Source organism: Tursiops truncatus, chromosome 15 (assembly GCF_011762595.2).
Source record: "Tursiops truncatus isolate mTurTru1 chromosome 15, mTurTru1.mat.Y, whole genome shotgun sequence".
Lineage (NCBI taxonomy): Eukaryota > Metazoa > Chordata > Mammalia > Artiodactyla > Delphinidae > Tursiops > Tursiops truncatus.
The window spans coordinates 49,175,875-49,187,665 of NC_047048.1; the positions used below are offsets into that span (position 1 = coordinate 49,175,875).

Sequence of the window (11,791 nt, forward strand, 5' to 3'; positions counted from 1 at the left end):
TACTATATGGCATCAAGTGAGCAAGTGTTGGCAGCTGAGGTCCATGAGGAACAATTGTGGGTTTGGTAATTGAAGATCAAATTCCAATGTCAGTTCTGCTTCTTGTTTGATTGACATTGGGTAGGTCCTTGAATGACTTCTGGGCATCAATCTTCAGTCTTTAAGATAAAGATGATACAGGGCTGGTAGTGTTATGGGGAGGGTTGAGTGAGAGAAGAGATGCAAAAATGCTTCATATTAATACCACTAAATGAGGTTGGAAGAATGCCGTAATATGGCTTCTGAAGCTCCATAAAAAGGGGGCAGAACCACCCAGAAGTCTTCAAACAGAATGATCTTTGTTCTCTCGTGACCTCCTGATCTCTGTCTTCCACTTGCATTTTAGTCATCCTGATAACAGAACCATTCTGGGTTTTTGTTTCCAAGCCCTCAGGAAGAACCTGAATCAACCACAATAAAACTGAAGAGTATTTCTTTCTTTGTGGTTATCCTTACTCTTGATTTTATTTTTTAATTAACACAATAAAATTGACTTTTGGGGGTGGGTAAAATTCTGAGTTTTAACATATATGTGGATTTGTGTGACCACCACCACAAGCAAGATATATAACAACTCCATCATTCCGAAAACATTCCCTGGTGTCACTCCTGTGTAATTGAACCTCCTCCACTCCCTCCCTTGAAGAGTATTTCTTATTGAAAAATCAATGGTAAGAAGACATCGGTGGTTGAGAGAATTTAAGTCAACAGTAAAAGTTCCTTAATAATTTATTCTTTATCAGCTTAAAAATCTAAAGTGCCTTAGATTTAAAATCACTTGCCAAATAAGAGAATTAACAGAATTCAGAACTACTGGAATTAAATGTATACAGAAAAGTTGCAAATTTTCAGCAAATATACTCAGCAACAAAACTAATAAAAAATCACTGTTGTTTAGTAATTCTACCCTGAACATCCTACCGACCAAGCTTAAATTTTGAAAAGGAAATAATGTAATTCTCATCACAGAATATGAATGTAAGACAACCTTTACTTCTGGGAACAAATTATAAAGGAGATACACTATTCTTTTTTTATTGAGATACAATTGACATATAACATTGTATTAGTTTTAGTTGTACAACACAATGATTTGATGTATGTATATGTTACAGGATGATTGCCACAATTAGTTTAGTTAAATCTGTCACCACACAGTTACACATTTCTTTCTTTTTTTTTTTTTTTTTTTTTTTTTTCACATTTCTTTCTTGATGAGACTTCTAAGAGCTACTTTCTTAGCAACCTTGGAATATACAATACAGCATTGTTAACTACAGTCACCATGCAGTATACTACATTCCCAGGACTGATTGATCTCATAACTGGCAATTGCACCTTTTGACAATCTTCACCCATTTATTCATTATTTCTGGGACCCTAATCAAGATATACTGCTACAATTCTCAAGCTGTGGAATATCCCAGGAGTATGGTGACATGTCAAGGGTAAACATAAAGGCACAGATGACTTAGAACACCAACTTAACAATTTGGGGTAAAATTAACATGTTTATATGTTTATGTTAATGCAAATACGTGTCATGACATAGGAGCAAACTTTTCATTTGCTTTTACAATAAAACACATCCAGAAGTGTGCTCTTCTGCTGAGCTTACACCCCAAACTGCAGGAGCAACGCTGTAATTCTCTGTCAGTAGAGTCTTTTTGCAGAATTTTCTGATTTTCTGATATAATGACAATATCTTTAATAACAGTTTTAGAGAAAATGCTAATGTTTTCCCATGCAGTTATAGATATCCTCCACAAAAATCCAGGGCAGAGCATGAAAACATGACTCACAAAGGTGCATGTTTAGAGAGCCAAAACAAGGAAGCTTGTTTTGGGCCAGTTTCTTGTGCTCTGCCTCTAAGGAAACAGGACTTAATCTACAAATGTGGTCCTCAAAGAACCTGCATCAGAAAATTCTTGGAATGCTTACTAAAATGAAGATTTTTAGAATATACCTAAGACCCAAAAGATGACCATTTCTGGAGCAAAGGCTCAGGAATCTTCCTGGGAACTTATTAGAGGATTGATACATAAACACATGGAAGTTTGCAAACAATTTAAGATGGTTGAAGGGATTTAAATTCCCCTCATCTAGCTTTCTCGTGTATCACTTTCTCAGCTCATCTTTTGACAAGAGCACGGTGGCAGCTAAACCTCTAACAATTTTTTGAGCTGGTTGAAGGGAGCACCATACACTTCAAATACCAGAACTCTAGGTGGAAAATGTACTGTTCTACCATGGATATCGGGAGCCTGACTTGTAACCTTGCTCATTTGGAGAACAAGTGACACTCACCTGAGAAGGGTTACCAGGGTCACTACAAAGAAGGTCAAACATTTTCTAACCCCCCCTTCAATCTGCTTAAGTGCCTGGACAAATATTTGAATGGAGACCACACAACAGACGTTTATTTCCTTTCACAAAAATCAAGTTCCCTAGGTTCTTAAGAGATAGCATGGCATACCATAATATGGTTCTATGGTCTGTTAGTTTTGTATCAGACTTCCTCAGGAAGATCTTCTCAGAGTCTTTAATTTATTCATTTGCAGGGTTTTGAAGAGGAAGGTAAAAATGCAACCTATTTTTTTCTTGAACTTATCAAGCCAGAGACCCTTTGTGTTGGACAGCATCTTGCAAGACCCACTTTCTGTATCCCCCTGCTACTCCGAGTAGGATTCAGAAATCAACATGGATCTGCATCAGCCTCTTCTGGGAACTTGTCAGAAATGCACAAACTCGAGCCCCCTACCCCAGAACTACTGAAACAGAGTCTGAGGTTTAACAAAGTCTCCAGGAGATCTGTACACAGGTCAAGCCTGAGAAGCAAGGCTATAGAACACTTTTTTAGAACCAGTGCCAAGGACAATGACAGAAATGGTTTTAATGTGGAAAACTTCAAGAATCAGTCTTACAGTTCATTCACCGTGGCTCCTGAAAGACTCCGGTGTTGCTTCCAGGGAACATCTGCTCTGGCGCAGGGATTTTTCACTGGGAAAATGACATCTGAAGGCTGCATGTAAAGCGACTCTTTCTGCAAATGAGAAAAGTACAAGGCTGTGCTGTGGTTCATAGCTTTCTTGACCCAGGGACGATTCTGATTTGCACCAAAGCTGCCCCATGGAGACAGAGATGTGAAAAGAATTAGAACTTTGTCTGCCATTTGAATCTGCTCCCCTGCAGAAAAATAGCCCATTTCCCAGCCGCAGCTGGGAACACATCATCCTATTTTAGCTGATGAATAATCAAAGTTTTTCCAAATGACTATTCCCCAGCCACTCTGAGTCCCAAGCATAGATTCTGAATCAGGTGTATGTGAAATACAAACAGGGCTCGAGTTGGGAGGGAAAAGATGAAGTTCGAGCCTTAACAAGCAAAATGTACATGTTAATAAAAGCCACGCACGGCCTCAAGTCCATGTAAGGTCTGGATCAACCAGCAAGAGCAAGGTTCCCATCGGAATCTTCCCAGCGTACAGCCATGACTCATGCCCAGAGCCATCTTGTCCCTGCAAGAAAAGCATAAATCATCATCCATTCTTAAAAATGGTGCCAAAAGTGCATTTTATTCAAATGCATTCCTTAAAATAATGGCTGAGGAAATAGTACAAGAGAATTCAACTGACAACTGAGTCTTTAGCGTTCACATCTGGAGTGAGGAATGTGTCACGGGTGGTTACAGTGGATTCTAGAGATGCTGGGAATTCCTAAACAAACAAAAATCCATGAACATCAGAGCTGGTTTTGTTCTTCTGAGGAGGAAATTTTGTGCCTCGGTCACACCTACAAAGAGGACTCCTAAGTTTTGTGATGCAAAAACCGTATCATGTTTTTCTTTCCTTTCATTTTCTTCTTTCATATTTTAACCAACAGCGTGAGGGGAAAAAAAGTATTTGTCATGGATTCCTCTAAACCTTCTCTCTCCTATATCCTTTCCACTAACATGCAGACAAGCTCAGGATTCTTTCACAATTATAATAAAGCATCTGTGACTCTGGTTCTCCTCCTGCTACCCCCTCTTGAGCTAGCTTGTTAAGTTTCATTTACAGGTCCATCTCCTCTGCCACTGTGTGGTCTCCATGCCCCAGCCTCTGAGAGGGGGATTCTAGGATGTGATCCCAGAAACAGCAGTAGAGAGTAGAAGACTATGCCAGGAAAGGGCAGAAAGTTCACGAAGAGGATATTATCAAACCAGTTACCATTGTGGGCAACCAGTGCTCAGAGAGAGTGTAGAATATTCTTTAGAGTTATCGCAAATGAAGGGCAAAGGACTGGGATATTCAGTTATCAAATCCCTGTCTGTCATGTTGGAGGGCTGTTCCCGGGGACATTAACTCTATCATTTTGGCTTGCTCTGTGCTTAGGCTAAGGGTGCTCTCCAGCCTAAATACATAGATACGTATATATATATACACATACCTCAAGCAAAGCAGCCTTTGGAATACAGAAGTGACTGCCAAAGGGATCTGGACAAGACACACACAACATCTCCTCCACCCTCTTTATTCGACCCCTGCAAGAGCTCTTGCTAAGCACTAATTGGCTAAAACGCTTAGACTTTTTCCAGCAATTGCGCTGCTTGATGTATTGGTTCATAGTTTAAAGACTCACAGCCACTGCTTCGTTTTTGAAGCTACGTGACACCCCAGCCTTCTGGACATTCTCCTTTCTCTCCTGCCATTCTTAACATCCTTGATGACTCATCTTCCTCTACCCAAACTGGAAGTGCCAGGTTGCTCAATTGTGCTAAGGACTTTCCTCTTCTCCTCCTATCCTGGCTTGCTGGGTGAGCGCATCTCCTCCTATGGTTTCAGTTACCACCTAAAAAAATGACTTACAAATTTATATCTCTGGTGGCTCAGACCTCCTGACCAATGAGGCTGATGGCCCATGCAACATCAGACATCCCACAATCGCTTCAAATGCAACGATTAGGCACAAAAGCTATCTTCTGTCTCTTGCTTCCCCTGGAAGAAAAAAAATGGCCCTCATCTAATATTTCTTAACTCAGTGAATAATACCACCTTCCACTCAGTTGGACAAACTGGAAAACCAGCAGCCACGACACATGTTTCCCTGTTTCCTGCCTCCACAACATGCATTTCATTATTGGATCTCATCTACTGGGTTCCATCAATGGATTATTTCTCTTTTTAAATTTATTTTATTAAAGTATAGTTGATTTACAATGTGTTAATTTCTGCTGTACAGCAAAATGATTCAGTTATACATATATACATTCTTTTTCATATTCTTTTCCATTATGGTTTATCACAGGATATTGAATGTAGTTCCCTGTGCTATACAGTAGGACCTTGTTGTTTATCCATCCTATGTATACTAGTTTGCATCTGTCAATCCCAAACTCCCAATCCCATCCCTCTATCCCCCTCACCTTTGGCAACCACAAGTCTCTCTATGTTTGTGAATCTGTCTCTGTTCAGTAGATAAATTCATTTGTGTCATATTTTAGATTCCATATATAAGTGATATCATATGATATTTGTCTTTCTCTTTCTGACTTAGTTCACTTAGTAGGATAATCTCTAGTTGCATCCATGTTGCTGCAAATGGCATTATCTCATTCTTTTTTATGGCTGAGTAATATCCCATTGTATATATGTTCCATATCTTCTTTATATCAATGGATTATTTCTAAAATCCTTCCAATCCTGTTCATTTCCTAATCCATCCTTACCTCTTACCATAGCCTAGCACATGGCTTTCTCAGATCTTTTCTTCACACTGCAGCCTGAGGGAGTGTTTAACAATACAGCTCTGTTTTACTGCCCTTGGATCTGACTCTTGTCTGCTGCTCCTGTGCCATCCAGCACTACTTTCTACCTAGGCTTTCCTGTTCCACCAGTGCTTACCTCTTTTTGATTTAGAAAGTGCCATACTGCCTCTGGCCTGGGGATCTTCATAACTGCTACCCCCCTTGACCTTGAAGCCATTTCTCCCAGCATCTCTTTCCATTAACTAATGCCTACACATCCTTCAGATATAAGCTTAACCATGACTGCCTCAAAGAAGCCTTTCCTGTTTTTCCTGATTCCTCTAGGAAAAGGGTCGGTTCCCTCATTATTCCATTCTTTAGGACATTCCAATGAAACCCTTGACTCATTATAATTATAATTAATTATTTGTGGAATTAATTGCCTGCCTCAGTGTAAGCTCCCGAAGAATAGGTACTATGTCAGTTTAATTTACAGCCAAATATCCCGCACCTTGAACAATGCTAATTACTCAATGAAATTTTACTAAGCCTGTTGACAATTCAAAAAGTTTAACTGTGCCAAGCTTGAGTTACATTTGCTCTTTGGTTTTATATGCTACTCCTCTTCTTCCATTTATAGGATATTGAACATCATCCTAAGAATAATAGAAACACATATGTATTAGTTTGCTGGGGCTGCTAAAACAAAGTATACAAACGGGGTGGCTTAAACAACAGAAATTTGTTGTCTCACAGTTCTGGAGGCTAGAAGTCTGAAATCAAGGTGTCAGCAAGTTCTGTTCCTTCTAAGGGCTGTAAGAGAAGGATCTGTTCTAGGCCTCTCTCCTTGGCTTATAGAGGCTATCTTCGTATTCACATGGTGTTCTTACTATATATGTGTATCTGTGTCCAAATTTCCCTTTTTTATAAAAATACCAGTCATATTGGAGTAGGATCCACCTTCATGACCTCATCTTAACAAATTACATCTGCAATGATCTTATTTCCAAACAAGATCACATTTTCAGGTACTGGGGGTTAGGACTTTAACATCTGTAGCATACAGTTATGACAGTATCTAAGAATTTTCAGCAGCAGGGTTGATAAACAACTAGATCCACATTGTGGATAGATCATGATCGCTTTAGGGTGAAGAAAAGATTGGAGGGGGCAAGATAGGCCTGGTGGGAGCTAGGGGCCTATTATAATGCTTACAGCAATGTCCATGAGTGTAGTTTCTCTATTAGCATTGCCCAGGATCAAAGCTCTATCCCACTGAGTGCCAGTAGTATGAACTTCACTGCTCTGGGGTCAGTTTTCATAGTTATATAATGGCTACATTTTTAGCATGACATAGTTTATAATGCTGGAGGAAAGAACCAAAACTAGATTGACCTGTGATCTGACATAGGAACTTATATTTTCCTTCTATATCTCAGCATAACACTGAAGAAAGAAAAAGAAAATAGTTCAGGTTTTTAAGGCCACATCAGACATTGAGATGACTTGTGACAATTTTGTTTATACGAATATATTTTGTGCCAAAGAAGAAAAGTGTAGGTATTATTCAAACATTTCAGTTTTCTATTAGTATGCAGGCATTTTGTAGGACTATCCAATAGAAAAGTGGATCTTGGATCTTTATAAAGATAAGAAATATGAACTGGAGTGGAAGCCAAAGAGTCATCACACTTAAAACACCCTCTACTCTACTTCTGTTCCACACCGATCCATTCTTTTTTCTTCCTTTTCCTTTCAATCTCATAGCCTAATCCCCACCCATATTTTTATCACTACAAATAATGGAACTCTGGGTCTTGTCCCAAGAGGAGAGTTGTCCAACTTATTTTTCCCTCCTAGTCCTTGGCAAGTCCGTTGGGTGACCCACATGGGACACCTCAGAGGGTGGTGCCTCCCACCCACTCAAGCCACAGAAACAAAGCCTTAGCCATTGCATACTCTTGGCTCTTGCTTTTGTCATCATTTTAATTTTTTAAACATTACTTTGTCATTAACTCATTTAACTTATGTAGGGAGAATAAGCCAGAGATAGTTAAGGAGTGCCTCTGATTGTTCTGGAACCAAAGGAAAAAAAAAACCAAACAATTACAGCATTGCTATTGCCTAATGTACAGAAGACAATGGCTATTTTGCCATGGTAGAATTCTGAATCACAGGACAATGTAATTTATTTATTCTGTAAACTGTACTATGCAGCAAGCCAAATCAGAACAGTCTTTTGGACAACATTTTAATAAGACAAAGGAAATGAATTATTTTATATAGGAAGGAGGCACATCTGAAATTATTGGGATGATACACTTATGCTAACATTGGATATTAATTAACCATAGGATCAATTTCAGTTTTTATAAGGCTAATCTCCTACCTCTCCCTTAGAGATGTACAGATTGTAAAATATGAAAAATAAACAATATGTGATATTATTTTTTGTGTATAAGAAGGTTAATTTATATTTTTCCTGTTTAATAGAATTTGAAGGGAAGAGTGATAAATAGAAAAGCTACACTATAGGTACCTGTTTTGTTAAGAGGAGAATACATACAATCTTATACATTCTATTAGAAAGTGGAGAAAGGTTGATTCGTCATTTTGAGGAACAGAAGAAACTAGCATTTAATGGGAAAGAGAATGAGGGTGCTCATATAAATGCTTCTCAAACTTTAATGTGCTTCCAGTTAAAGAAAACTAGGATTTTATGTGAGCAAAGGTAACAACATACAGATAGAAATGCTGTCAAGACAACCCAAGGGAAGAGCGCTGATGAGAAGAATTAACTCCTGGGTCTGCAAAAACCAGTAGAGCTCATGAAATAGCCATGGGCGTAGTTTGAATTAAGGATTTGATTGCTGTTGTCATTGTTGTTTGGCTTCTCCTTTTACACATTGACATGGCCAAGACTTACACATTAAAAACTAAACCAGAACAATGTCTTCTGTGAGTCCTCATCCTGCCCATGTATGATCCCACTAAGGTGGGATGTTTAAAAATGTCTGTTAAGTGCCCTCAAAAGTTTTAGCCAAAATATTTAAAAAATAAACTTCTGTGTAGACCCATTGTTTGGAGAAACTGAAATGGATTTCATTCTAATTATTCTTCTATCATAACTAATGTCTCAATTGCCCCCTTTTCCAGAGAATTTCCCTTGGCAAAACGGCAGCCACTTGCCCAGGAGGTCACCTCCCATACCCACTGCCAATGACTGGCTGACATGAAGAATGCAAAATGCCAGCCCGTCACCTCAAGGGAGGAACAGATGCACGGTGTCATTCACACTCCAGAGCCTCTATTAGATCAGGCTAAAGCCAGAGTCCAGCAGAGACTACATCCCAGCATGGCTCCCTCCCTGACCGTACCTGCTTCCTTCACTCCAACCCCTTCTCCTGAGAGCCCTGCTCCAACAAGTCACATGCATCTGAATCTCTTTCTCAGTCTCTGCTCCTAAAGAAGAGGACCTAAATCAAGCTATAGTTCTTGATCTATTACAGATACATGGTTTTCACATATTTATTTCATTGACTTCTCAGGACTACCCTATTTGGAAAGCCAAATAGGGAAGTCATCATTGAGATGACTAGAGACCAGGGCTGAGCCCAGGGTTTTTTTTTTCTGTTTTCTAAACATAGTCTATATTTTGTATGCTAAATGCCTGCCTTAGACGTTTGTGGTAACAACTTCATCACAGATCACCAATAAAATTAATAAAGTAGTTATAGGGTTCACAATTTGAATGAATGTGCCCTCCCCACATTAACATGTCCAACAGTGAACAGATGTTGCCCAGCGTTTCCCTGACATAAAGTGATACTTTTCCATTAGGAAAAAAGGAGATGAAGAAGGGAGAAGGAAAAGAAATGAAATAAAAAGAAAGGAGTGAAAGAATGAAAATCACAGGGGAGAGGAAAGGAGGAGAGAAGGGAGAGAAGAAGAGAGGGAAGAGGGAAAGACAGGCAGACAGGCAAACACAGAAAGAAGAGGCTACGGTACGTACTTGTTTTAATAGGCTTTTAGCGTCTTAGGTGATCCCTGGTTTTGCTTCTTGGCTGGAAAGGCACTGCGGGGCATTTCTCCTCTCTGATTCTTTGCAATGTGGAACAGTTGGGAATGCTTTCATCACAGGCTGAGCTTCAGTGCAGAGCTTGGCTGAGAATCACTTTTCTGCTAAGAAGTGTGAGGAGTTTCCAGGGAGGGCTTGTAAACTAGTTATCTCTGTTGATGACCACATCTGTGTGTACATCTGCGGTACAGAAACATGCCACGTAATAAAGAGGATCTTGTGGTCTCTGCCTTTCTGCTGTGTGGGCTTGCCTTTCCCACCACATTCAAGATGCCCTTTTCCTATGACAAAGAATCAGAAGACAGAGGAGTGATAGCCCACCCATAGGGTGAGAAGGAGGCTGGTCTGTTTTTCATTTGGTGTCCCAAGTAAGGCCAAATATCATAGGATTCATTTAGAAATTTCTTAAGACTTCTAAAATGAGCCCAGTCCCAAGGCATTGAGGATGCAGAATGCCTCCTATGTGCCAGACTCAGCAACAGCCCGGAATATTTTATATCACCTCAGGGGAATCTCACAAAAACCATTGAACCTGTCAACCTGGTCCCCATTTCCCAGAGAGGGAAACAGAGTCAAAAGGGTAAAACCATCTGTCTAAGATCAGGCATCTAGGAAATGAAGAAACTCACCTTCAAAGTCAGGTTGGAAGGATTTCTGAGTCCAAAGTCTGCTTTAACAGAAGGAGGGGCAGTGACTTCTCAGGTACCCACCACCATCTGATTAAAGGGACACCTTTGCAACTGGAAGAAGTGATATTTGCAATGGTTATTTGCCTTTGAAATATCTGCTCTGCCCAATTCCCCAAATTCTGTAGAGATCTACTAGCCCTCCAAAGAATATGACAAGAATCACTATGTCATGTAGAATATTTCTAAACCACAAGACAGGGTAAGTAAGGTTGGAAGAAAAGAAAGCATGGAAATGGCCTGCTATAACAAGGATTACTCAAGAAGACTACGCGCAGAAGAGAAAGGCCTTCAGTACAAGATTTTTGTTTGAGCTCAAGGAGCTGAAGAAATCGGAAATAAATGTGGTCTCTCTCAAGGAATCTGAGCCCCAAAGCTGTAGCTTGGTGTTCCTAGGAACCTGATATCCACAGGCATCTGCCCAGAACAGTGACCTTTGACTTCATGCCTGCTTTTAGTAAATATGGGAAGAAGATGATTTAAAGGAACTTGAAAAAAAAACTGTTTATTTTTAAAGAAGAGCAGAAAGCATGTCAATCAGTCAACTAAAAAAGTATCTGGTTTGAAATTTAATCATCAAAGGGAGGTAAGACTAAATGATTTCCAAGTTTGCTTCCAATGATATTTTAGGATTTTAGGATATGTTATCTAGAAAACGTACCTGATAGATGGCAGTAGATTATTATGAGGTTATAAACACTTGCTAAGAAGCTTGATAGCCTTCTGAGCCTAGAGTATTGGAAAATGCTATTTATGTTATTTTTTGAACAGTAATTATTTTACATTGTTTGATATAAATTATATTTTAAATAGCATGACTTCCTTCTAGTTCCAAATATAAGTGATATGATTCATGAGCTAAAGGGTCCTAGTTAATAAGTTAATGGAAAGAAAGACCAGTGAATAAATTTTTCAAAGCCACTTAAAGTTAGCGGAGGCATTGTTGCAAAGATAATAGTCATTTTGGTAGATACTTGCTCAAAAGCTCCCCCTGTTTATAATTACTGGTGCAGGTAGATTATACTTACAAGACGTGCCCTGGTATATTCTAGAAACAGATGAATGCTTTGTTATTAGGACATCTATATTCCATGCTTTTTAAATAAAAATAATTATGTGCAATTGAAGCATCTGTTGCTCCTTTGCTTCCTCATTCTGGACCTAATTTTAAATAAGTGTTAGAAAAGGATTGGACTATTTGAAACTGCTGGAACCTTTTGTCCATCAATAAGGATAATACCTATGACAACAGTGAGTCTTCACC

The 11,791-nt window shown here is 39.2% G+C and overlaps 1 long non-coding RNA gene across 1 annotated transcript; it reads right to left on the minus strand.

Moving 5' to 3' along the window:
• Positions 1-617: 617 nt before the first annotated feature.
• LOC141276519 (uncharacterized) lies at positions 618-10,049 on the minus strand. Its single transcript, XR_012326214.1, has 3 exons — positions 9,776-10,049; positions 3,454-3,556; positions 618-3,082 (listed from the first exon to the last, which is right to left on the minus strand). It is a non-coding gene; the product is annotated as an uncharacterized lncRNA (long non-coding RNA).
• Positions 10,050-11,791: the final 1,742 nt, after the last annotated feature.